The sequence below is a fragment of the Pleurodeles waltl genome, chromosome 5 (genome assembly GCF_031143425.1).
Source record: "Pleurodeles waltl isolate 20211129_DDA chromosome 5, aPleWal1.hap1.20221129, whole genome shotgun sequence".
NCBI classification, from domain to species: Eukaryota; Metazoa; Chordata; class Amphibia; order Caudata; family Salamandridae; genus Pleurodeles; species Pleurodeles waltl.
This window is the reverse complement of record NC_090444.1, coordinates 1260609634-1260621879: the sequence shown is the minus strand read 5'-3', so window position 1 is coordinate 1260621879 and position 12246 is coordinate 1260609634.

Below are 12246 nucleotides of genomic sequence, written 5' to 3'. Positions count from 1 at the left end.
GCAATTGCTCTTAAATATCATTCAAATAGTTTAACCCATTGTTTCTTATCTAAAACAGGCTCTCTAACATAATTTAAGAACGAGGGAGGTGTGATATACTAGATTTTGCCATTATGGTTAAGGACGTGTACACAACTCGTGTGCCAGGAGTGCCAGGAGTATGTGCTGAGGTGTAGCTGGTGAAAACAGCATATATACCGATAGCACAAGTGTGAAATTCCCAGGTTTATTACATGACACTTATGATTCTGAGAAGGTAGGTGGAGAGCATCATCAACTCCTCTATCAAATTTGTCACCTTCCACAAAGACTGAAAACATGCAGCAGTCATCAGTCCTCCTCAAGAAACCTTTGTCTCACCCTATCTAGTTGAGCAACTCCCACCCTATCTCCCTGCTTCCAAACCCAGGTAAAGAAGAGAATTCATTCAATCAATAGTTCACCAACCACCTGGAACTCCACAACATGCTAACCCACATACAGTCTGGTTTTCAAAGCAACCTTAGCACGGAAACAGCACTCATTGCTGACACAGATGAGATCCGCACGTTACTGGACCAAGGGGAGACCGCCACCCTCATACTTCTGGACCTCATACTTCTGGACCTCATATTTCCTTTGACACTATGGCCCTCATTCTGACCTTGGCGGGCGGCGGAGGCCGCCCGCCAAAGTCCCGCCGTCAGGTTACGGTTCCGCGGTCGAAAGACCGCGGCGGTAATTCTGACATTCCCGCTGGGCTGGCGGGCGGCCGCCTTCAGGCCGCCCGCCAGCCCAGCGGGAAAGAGGCTTCCACGATGAAGCCGGCTCGGAATCGAGCCGGCGGAGTGGAAGCTGTGCGACGGGTGCAGTTGCACCCGTCGCGTATTTCACTGTCTGCGCAGCAGACAGTGAAATACATTTAGGGGCCCTCTTACGGGGGCCCCGCGACCCCCCCTACCGCCATCCGGTTCCCGGCGGGCGGACCGCCGGGAACTGGATGGCGGTAGGGGGGGTCGGAATCCCCTCGGCGGCGCAGCTAGCTGCGCCGCCTTGGAGGATTCCAATGGGCGGCGGTACACTGGCGGGAGCCCACCAGTGCTGCCGGTCCGACCGCGGCTTTACCGCCGCGGTCGGAATGCCCATTGGAGCACCGCCGGCCTGTCGGCAGTGCTCCCGCGGTCCTCCAACCCGGCGGTCATGGACCGCCAGGGTTGGAATGACCACCTATGTCTAACCCCAGCCTCATCAAAAAACTACACGAAAAAGGCATCCAAGGACCTACACTGAATGAATATGCTCCTTCCTCACAGGAAGAACACAGAGAGTAAGAGCTAGACCTCCACCCTACACACCAGAACCCAAATACTTGATCTGCAGAGTTTCCTAAGGTTCCTCACTCAGTCCACCCTGTTCAACATTCACGTGACACCACTTGCTGACATCATCAGAGCACATAATTATAGACACAATTGACTCTTAAGGGATAGATTCAATGTAGTTTATTTGGACAGTAATACACCAATTATTATTGTACTGTTAGTATATATTTTTTACATATTAATTTCATTTCAGTCATCTTTTACTCATCAAAACTCTGTAGGGTATACACCATATATCTATGTATTATGCCATCTCATTTTATCCACAAATCAAAAACAAAGCATGTAATATACAATCCTCTGTACAATAACCTTAAAACAAATACACTGTATGATATCCTTATATATAAATATTCTACAATTGACAGTCATATATAGCATACATCTGAAATCCTGGTCTGTCATGTCAGGTAGTCCACCATACGAACACCATTCATCTCTGTACACTGTTATTCTCTGATATTGTGGAATAAGGACTGATGTCTTCGCCACTTTTTATCCTTTGCCTAAGTTTATCGAGCACTCCTGATATAGAACTGTTGACGCATTTTGGCCACCTTGCGTCTGGCCTTATCAGTACTGATAAGGATCATGTATCTACAGCACACATGGCAACTCCATCAATTCCTACATCAACGATTTCCAGCTCATTGTATCAAAGTCTATCAAATGAACTGTTAACGCGTCCTTTTATGTTAATTTATCACACATCAGGACTCGTTTTAGGCCAATGAATCTTTTGACCCAGTTGAGAGACACCGTAGGACGAGATAGCTGATCAATATGTCAATCAATATATCAATAATGTCATCAATATTTATCACAACAATACATTTCACTTTGGTCAAAGACATTAATCAAATTGACGACGCAACCATGACATTTCGGCCATGAATAATCACACCTTTTAATAGAATTTTATGAGTTTTATTCCCTATTAGTTACAATCTAAGATTAAGTGCGTCAATCTTAAAGCCAAGAAACACATCAGCATAATTACGATATGGCAACTCTGGTAAGATTTCAATAAGGCAAAAATCATAAACATTAGAATATAACACGGCGTAAACATAGATCAGAATATAGCAAAGTGTCAAATGCGCGTCAGTTCAACATAGCATAGTGTCAGTCGTTTGTCCATTTGCGTTAATTTGATGATTACCTGTCCTAACCGCTAATTAGCATTGACATGTTCGGCTTCATGCAAACAATTTAGAACACCAATCTGGAAAACATCTAGCTATGGTCTCTGTCAAAAAGCAAGCAGTTGGTACCTAGAAAGGAAAAGCAAACAGACAAATCACAAATTGCATTGTCATAATTACCCTCCAAGAATTAGGTCAGCGCAAAGGTCAGTCTTCGTCTTCAGGACATCAGTCAAAACGCCATCAGTCAAAGCTCAACTAAAAGGGAATAGGGGCACTTTCTTCTTAAAGAGGAAAAGTGTAAATGGGCAGTCTATGGCTGAGGATGGTTTTAATAAGTCTCAAAGTCACCAAACAGAGTGACAGGGTTTCTGGATAAAATCAATAGCATTCCCTACCTAATTCTAATGACCCTTCTGTGACATGGGTTTTTATCCCTTTTTCGTAGTACATTCCCCCAAAATTCTATTGGACACTTACTACACCCCACTATCTTTAACCTATCAAATTTAGCATTTGGTAATCCCAATTGTCACCCCACATTTATTCACGGTTCTTTGATTGGTCTTCATAATTGACGTCTTCAGATGTGGCACATCCAGCGTTACTTCACTCTTTGGCACGTCTTTTGGGTCAGCAGATTCGTTGTCCATCGGTCTAAGTGAACTTGTACACTTCATTAATCTACATTTGTTTCAATTTATTCATAACTTTTAAACCAAAGCACCGAATATGCGCTTGGGAACGGAATTAACATAGATACATTCGTCTTCCAAGTTGAAGAAAAAGAACATTTGCAGGGTCATGGCCCTTTGCAAGTTAGCACACTGGAAAAACAGAAAAATGCATTTAATATGACAGCTGGGCAGCTAAACCTTGCAGCTCACGCTAACTTAAGGCCTATAAAGATTTTCAATACAGATGCAGTAACATAAATGTTAATATAAACTTAATTAATCGTAACATAAACATTTTATTCATCATTATTAGTTTGCGTATATTCAGGTGCACGTTTAAGCAAAATTGCTATTATTATTGTTTTCTATGCAGCATCATTACACATTGATATAAGCATTTTATTTTAATATAGGTTATGTAAGCTACGTTCTCTCACCACCATCACTAGAACCATCTTCACCGAATGCATGATCCACATCGCAGAGAGGATGAGAACCAACTGCCTAAAACTCAGCTCTGATAAGATGGAAGTGCTGATCTTTGCGAACAGGAATTCCCCTTAGGACTCCACTTGGTAGAAGTCAGAGCTTGGTCCCACACCAACATCCACCAAGCACACAAGAATCCTGGGAATTATATTAGATGAAAAACTCAGCATGGTAGCACAGGTGAATGTAGTCAGCTCCTCTTGCTTCCATATTCTATGCATCCTCAGAAAAATCTTCAAATGGATTCCTGAGAACCCTAGATGTATTGTCACTCAAGCCTTTGTCACAAGCAGACTAAATTACGGCAACGCACTCTACTCCTAAATCTTCAACCACTTCATCTGCCAAATTCAGACCATCCAGAACACCGCAGAAAGATTTGTTCTAGATCTCCCAAGTTGCACCAACATCATGCCACACCTCAAAAAACTCCACTGGCTGCCAATTCACAAACCCAGCCAATACTAATTCTTTACCTAGGCACACAGGGCACTGAACAATTGGGAGGCCTAACTTTCTCCTACACTGCACCCAAAACATAGAACAACCATTCTGTACATGTTAGGGGCTCCTCCTTGCTTTTTGAATGTCCACAAGAGGACTTGGGTGATAAACCGCACTATACAAATCCAGTTAACATAACATAACAAATTCTGTATGAGAATGAGGTGTGAGATAGAAAAGACACTGTACACATTGGAATGTAAACGGATGATAAACCGGTGAAATGGCACAATAACTTGTAGGTGGTGCTTACATCTCCGCAAATACTGCTGTTAAATGCTAATAAATGTTTTAGAAAAAATTGTAATTGTTACCTGCATTAATATGGTGTGCGCATCACAAATACGCACCAAATAATAGAGATAATATCGATTTTACGCCTTGCCCCAGCAGGATTTGAGCTGTAATAAATTGACTGAATGGAGTAGCATCTTGGAGAGTAAGACCCCGTCCACATACCTGGAAGTAAGGTTCCTACCAAACTACTTCTAAACAGTCAAAGATACTGAACACCCACAGGGGAGACTTTTGGAAGAGAACATCCCGGGCGTGGAATTTGAAGCCAATGCTTGCGTGAGTCTGCCCCGGTGCAGCATATCAGACCTTTTTTGCCATTGTTCTGATGAAGAAAAAGACACAGAATTCACACTGGATCTAATTTCACCGCTTAATCATGAAATTAAAAACACCACTGTACAAAAGCTGCGGTGAGCACTTATAACCTTCAACGTTATTTTTCTCTCTCTCTCAGGAGTACTCCAACATTCCAAATAAGACAATTCTAAGGTGCATACCAGCAAAAAATGAAAAAGAAAAATATAGAAGAAAGGTACGGAGGAATGAGAGGGAACACAACACTATAAAAATAAATACAACACAAGTCCAGAGAGGCGAACCTAATTCCATCAACTTAAGGTTGGCGGATTTACAGGTTAATAAATATATCTAATACATCGCTGTCTCTTTGAGAGCCCCAAAATTCTGCCAACTGATAATTATTTGTTGTGGAAAACACATCTACATCATATTGAAATCAGGATACCCAGTGACTGTCTATGCGAGTTTGAGGCAGAATACGTCAGGTGAAGTCATAATAATGCAGACAATAATATGGGCAACGGAAGACCTAACATTCCTTAAGCGCTATCCTGTAAGTTATAAAACAAGAAAATATTTAGCATCTCTAAAGAAAATTGAAGATCAAAACCCAAAGAGTCACACACAGTGGAGCACATGATGAAACCTTAAAAGATCCTGATGCGAAGCCAAACATTAGACTTCAAACCCACAATCAATAACACCGTGAAAACTGCCATCCATGCCTTAATTACTTACATTCCATTAAGGTTGCGATTCTCCATCAATACAAGCCTCTGCTTACTGATTTAACTTAATTGTGTGCAAGTCAGAGGAACTCGTGTTTACTGCAAAAAGAAAAAACATTTTCAATGCAATAGGTCTCGCTTTTTTGAGTTAGAGCTATTGGCATTGTAAATTCATAACTGGACTTTTCTTGCCAGACAAACTGGCCTGACTCATAATTTCGCCTATCTTAAAACATATACAACTATCATATAGCCCTTTATAAGAAATAAACTTTTGGCATTACAGTGTAATGCTCAAAACACCATAACAAAAATATCATTTGGGACAGATTGGAAGGTGAAAGGAAAGAAGGAGTCAGGAGTAAAGATGAAGAAGACAAGGGGGAGAGTAACAGTGTCATGGACCCTGGAGTAAGAAAGGAAAACGGTTCACTGTAATTTCAGCAGGAAAATACAGCAGTAATCGGAGTTGAGTGAGGTCCATAGGTCTCTGGGCCCCGGTGCCACTGCACCTGTTCCTCCATTGAGGACTAGGCCTCGGGAGAGAAAGCAGATGGGGCAGAAAAAGATAATCGAAAAGAGTACAGCAGACAAAAGGAAACAAGCATTTTCAGTGCAACTGGTCTCACATTTGCTCGAGTTAGAGCTTTTAGCGTTGTAAACTCCTAACCGGACCTTTCTTGCCACACAAATCAAAAGAAAAAAAAATGCAGCGCGATCGCCCTATGTAAAATGCAGTGCGATCGTGCTAAAATTGAAAAAGGAAAAAACGAGCGCGATCGTGCTATGCAAACCCCAGCGCGATCGCGCTGCATGGAAAATAAACAGATAAAGTAGTCTGGAAACCATGCTGAAAACATCAAGCCCCATATGTTTTTAGTACTTTACCGGTGCTGTGTAGGTGGGCTAAACACTAGAAAAGGCATGACGTATGCATGCCTTTCACAAATGAAAGCAAGTGGATTTTAAAAGGCAAGCCCACACACCAATGAAAGTGACTGACGTGCCATGGGTGTGGTTGGAATCCCAAAGAGAGATTGCTACAGGGGACGGAGCACTTTGCGCTCGCCCCTAAAAAGAGAAGGGGTCACAAGGAAATAACAGAAAGAAGGGAAAGAAAGAAAGAACGAGAAAATGAAAACACAACTAAGGGAAGAAATAGAGCAAATGTGTGACGCAAAAGATAAAAGGGAAGGAAGCTAACAGATGAAAGATAAAGAGGAAAAAATAATGAAAGGGTGTGAAAAAGAAGAGAAAAATTAACATTAGAGAAAGAAAGAGAGATGGTGAGAGAAACAATTAGTGAAAGAACCAGGGCATGTATGTACTGACACGTTTCCCATAGACAAAGAATGAGAAAACCACTTTGGCACTTCGGCTCCGACAAGTAACTTATGGCTTCCACATACAGATGGGAAAAAGAGGGATTTATAGTAAAACGTGAATTGACGGATAAAGATAAGAAAAACACCAAAGAAAGGAAAGAAGATCTCAAAAAAATTAAAGGACACATACCAAGTCAAAGGAAAGATGAAATAAAAAAGACAAAGAAAGAATGAAGGGAAGAGAACAAAATAATGAAAGAATGAACGCCTGATAAAGAAAAAACAAGTTTTTGCCAGTTTGAAAGAGGAGGTACCAAGAGCAAGAGGGAAATAAAAAAGGGAGAGGAGTAGAAATAAACATTTGAAAAAAAGAGCAAAACTGTTAATGCATGGATCTTAGGAACTGGAAAGAGAAAAGTGGGGAGAAAGAAAACATTGAGAGTAAACAGATTAAAGGAAAGAACAGAGTGAGATAGCTGAAACAGACACTCCAATATAAAGATGTGGGCCAAGAATAGATTTAAGTAGCTCCCCCACGTTCTCAAACAGAAGTCAGAGTGTGGAACAGCAGAGGGCACTGCAGAACAGCAGGAGGTGCATTAGCAGAGTTGTATGTGAACCCTAATACAACAATTTGGGGACGCATCAGATCAAGATTGGGAATATAGATAGATATGTGTCCCGGCCCAGTGCAGGAATAACAGAAAGGCAGTGGGTGAGGAATGAAAAACAGAGTGCTGTGTAATTCCTGGTATTGGAATAATGGGGCACTGCAGATTAGCTTGGAGGGGCACTGACAGAGTTGTATATGGGCTGCAGTACTGGAATAGTAACAGGCACATAAGGTCAAAAGTGAGGTACATTAATGGAGCTATTTGTGGAAACTAGTATTGGCGTGCCAGTGTTGCCGACACTCACCAGGGGGTTGGATACTGCATTGTTTGAGGGAAGGCACAGTTCCTAGCACAGGTGGCTCATCAGGATAAGCAGGCTACACCCCAGCTCCCTTTGTGTCACTGTCTAGTGTGAGGTGCAACCAGCCCAACTGTCAAACTGACCCAGACAGGGAATCCACAAACAGGCAGAGTCACATAAAGGGTATAAGTAAGAAAATGCTCACTTTCTAAAAGATGTATTTTTAAATTGTGAGCTCAGAGACCCCAAACTCCACATGTCCATCTGCTCCCAAAGGGAATCTACACTTCAATCAGATTTAAAGGTAGCCCCCATGTTAACCTATGAGAGGGACAGGCCTTGAAACAGTGAAAAACTAATTTGGCAATATTTCACTGTCAGGACATGTAAAACACATTACTATGGGGGTCATTATGAACACGGCGGAAACAACAGCCGTGTTCATGCTGGTGGTCAAAACACTGACCGCCAGCGATTATGAACCTTTCTGAGAGCCGGCTCTCAGAAAGGCTCGGCCGGGACATTGACGCTGGCTCCACATGAAGCCACAGTCAATGCCTCTGTGCGGTAGGTGCAGTTGCACACGTCTCGCAGATCACTGCCTGAAAATCGGGCAGTGACGTGCGTGACGGGGCACTGCACCGGGGCCCCTGCACTGCCCATGCAAAGTGCATGTGCAGTGCAGGGGCACCCCCTCCGCCAGCCTTTTCCTGGCAAAATATCCTGCCAGGAAAAGGCTGGCGGCAAATGAAACATTATCCGCAGGGTAGCGCCGCTACCCTGGCAGATGGTGTTTCATCCCGCCACCAGGCTGCCTGATGGCGGGAGTCTGGCGGTGGGTGACGGCTGCCGCTGGCGGCTGTCACCCTGTTCATTATATGGCGGTTCGGCCTGCCATGCCTCCTGGCTGCTTCAGCCACCACTGCCGGCATGGTGGGCCGAACCGCCATGTTCCAAATGAGGGCCTATATGTCCTACCTTAACCATACACTGCACCCTGCCCTTTGGGCTACCTGGGGCCTACCTTAGGGGTGCCTTACAAGTAAGAAAAGGGACATTTTAGGCCCGGCAAGTGGGTACACTTGCCAAGTCAAGTTTACAGTTAAAAACTGCACACACAGACTCTGCAGTGGCAGATCTGAGACATGATTACAGAGCTACTTATGTGGGTGGCACAACCAGTGCTGCAGGCCCATTAGTAGCATTTGATTTACAGGCCCTGGGCATTTCTAGTGTACTGTACTAGGGACTTACTAATAAATCAAATATGCCAATCATGGATAAGCCAATTACATACACATTTTGTATAGGAGCACTTGCACTTTAGCACTGGTTAGCAGTGGTAAAGTGCCCAGAGTAACAAAAACAGCAAAATCAGAGTCCAGCACACATCGACAACCTGGAAACAGAGGCAAAAAGTTAAGGGAGACCACGTCAAGAATGAAAAGTCTAACATTCTGCAAATGAAAATAGAAGCTTCCCTGGACAACAGCAGGAAACAAAGTAAAATAAAAGTCTCCTTCAGACCAGATAAACATGACAAAGCGTAATTATACAATAGTTGGTCCCCACTCCCACAGAGAAGAAGGCAGGACAAAGAGGCATGACTGACCACTAGCAAACAAGGCTTTTTAAATGACACTGAAACTAACAAATGAAATAGATGGCAGCCACAGACGTGTACTTAAAAGTCTACAATTCGTTGTACGACCTAAAGTAGCATCAAAAGCACATTTTTGAGCAAAATGGATTTTAAAAAAAGAAAAACATGGGGAAGTAGATTGCGTTGGGATGTGGGTGGGGAGAAGGTACAACACTAAGAGGGGAGGCTAGGGGAGAAGGAAGATCGGAACACAGGAGACAAAACAACATGGAGAACCTGATGGTGTACAGAGAAGCACACAAGGAAGACAGCTGGAAAATACATGCACTCTCACTGAGTGCTATTTTAAAAGGGAAATATAGGCCCTCATTATGACCCTGGTGGTGAGTGATAAAGTGGCGGTAATACCACCAACAAGCTGGCGGTAATTAACGTCAAATTATGACCATGGCGGAGAAAACTCCCATAGACAGCCAATGTACCACACCAAAAGCCAGGGCGTTAACACCACTGACCACTGCGGCAGCCAGCAACAGCCAGGCGGAAGACAAAGTACCGCCCACCATATTTTGGCCCTGCAATCCGCCAGGATTTCCGGGGCAGTACCAACGCCATCAAAAGCCTGGCGGAAACACATCACAGAAGAGCAAAGACTCACCATCGGAGACACAGGGAAGAACAACGCCGCCATGGAACCGGAACTGCAAGTCTTCCTGATGCTCATCTACGTCATGCTCCACCTGGAACACCAAAGCCGATGATGACGACGATGGTGGGTACAGCCACCTAGCACACAAGGGAGGGAGGTAGGAAAACGAGAGGGACACACACATGCACAACACACACCATACACACACACACCATACACACAACCAGCTGCAGACGAAAAACAAATGGCACACGATACACAGCACAATAATGCAAGGACATCACAAATGCAGTAATGAGAATGTATTGACATAAACAGCTACCAAATAAACCAATTGTACAAAAAACAGATATGTACAAATGTACACAAAGGGCCAATGCCCAGTCCAAAGTACTAAGGTCCCACATGGCCACATGGTACAGACCAAGGCCCAACTCGAATTCTCACTTCATCCGGATAGAACTCTGCAGGGGCATCAGTTTGCAAGTGGGCAGGCACCTCAGGTGGATGGGGGTGGGTGGACAGTCAGCCGAATACGGAAACAAGCCCACTGGTTCTGGAGGGGGCTCCATGCCCATTTCTCTCTGCTAGGAAGTGCAAGGCCACAGTCTATGGAGTGGGTGACTTTCCCACTGGTTCTGGAGAAGGCTCCATGCCCCTTTCTCTTTGTTGGGGAGTGCAAGGCCACAGTCTCTGGATTGGGTGACTTTCCCACTAGTTCTGGCGGTGGCTCCATGCCCATTTCTCTTTGCTAGGGAGTGCAAGGCCATAGTCTCTCAGGTGGGTGACTTTCCCACTGGTTCTGGAGGGGGCTCAATGCCCATTTCTCTTTGCTGAAGAGTGCAAAGCCACAGTCTTTCAGGTGGGTCACTTTCCCACTAGTTCTGGAGGGGGTTCCATGCCCATTTCTCTTTGCTGTGGAGTGCAAGGCCACAGACTCTGGAGTGGGTGACTTTCCCACTGGTTCTGGAGGGGGCTCAATGCCCATTTCTCTTTGCTGAAGAGTGCAAAGCCACAGTCTTTCAGGTGGGTGACTTTCCCACTAGTTCTGGAGGGGGTTCCATGCCCATTTCTCTCTCCTGTTGAGTGCAAAGCCACAGTTTCTCAGCTGGGGAACATGTCCTCTGTTCCTGGAGGGCGCTCCTTGTACAGCAGTCACTGAGGGTGGTGTTAGAAATGGAGTTTCTGGTTGGCTAGGGTATGCACCTCAGCCAGGCAGAACTTACCCACTCTAGTCAGGGCAAGGGAGTTACACGTCCAAGATAACCCCTGCTTACCCCCTTGGTAGCTTGGCACGAGCAGTCAGGCTTAACCCAGAGGCAATGTGTAAAGCGTTATCACAACACACACAACACACGTGACGCAATATCCCCACCACAAAGGAAACACAACACCAGATTATATGAAAATATACTGTATTGTACACAAGACAATTATCAGACCAAACATCACATATCAGTACTATCCTGCTACCTTAGCAGTTGTCAGAACGTTAAACATTAGTTACTCTGCAACCTAGCAGTAGTCACACATAACACACAGGTTACTCAGTATTCTGCAACATAAGCAGTAGTCAGGAAAACACGTTATTACATCACAGCACTTGTCATAAGAATATCATAAAATGCCCATAGTAGGAAAATTAGAAAACATATGGCAAATTAGAAAAACATATTAGCAAGCATATCCATAAAAGGAACATTTGCATACACATATGTAAAAACATCAAACGCAGGTAGGTAATATATGAATCAAACAAAAGTCTGTAGAGAGAACTTTGGATTGCAACTATATTGGTCCTTTAAACAGTACCTTGTTGGATGAAGGCACCTCCAGTGCCTAGAAGGCGAACAATGGGCCCCCCGGCTCTCCTATGCGCAAAACGGGGGCCTCCCTTATACTCTGGGGTCAGAGGAGGGCGACATGCACCTCCTCTCTTTTATAGACAGGCCCCTCCGGGGACCGTGATTACTGGGGGCCCCCCAGGGCCTCAACCGGCCCTCACGAGGGGGGCCAAAGCCAGCAAAAACAACTTAGGGCAGGAGGGGGGCACCACGCACCCCCTCCGGTTTAATGACAGGCCCCTCCCGGGACCTGCGATCTCTGGGGGGCCCCCCGGGCCTCCACTGGCCCTTCCACTAAGGGGGGGCCCACAATAATGCCCGTTTTACCTAACAGTAGAAAAGGAGCGTCCTGCTCCTAACACAGAGGCCAGGGGGAAGGGGGCACTCCCCGCGCCTTCCCCTGGTCCTG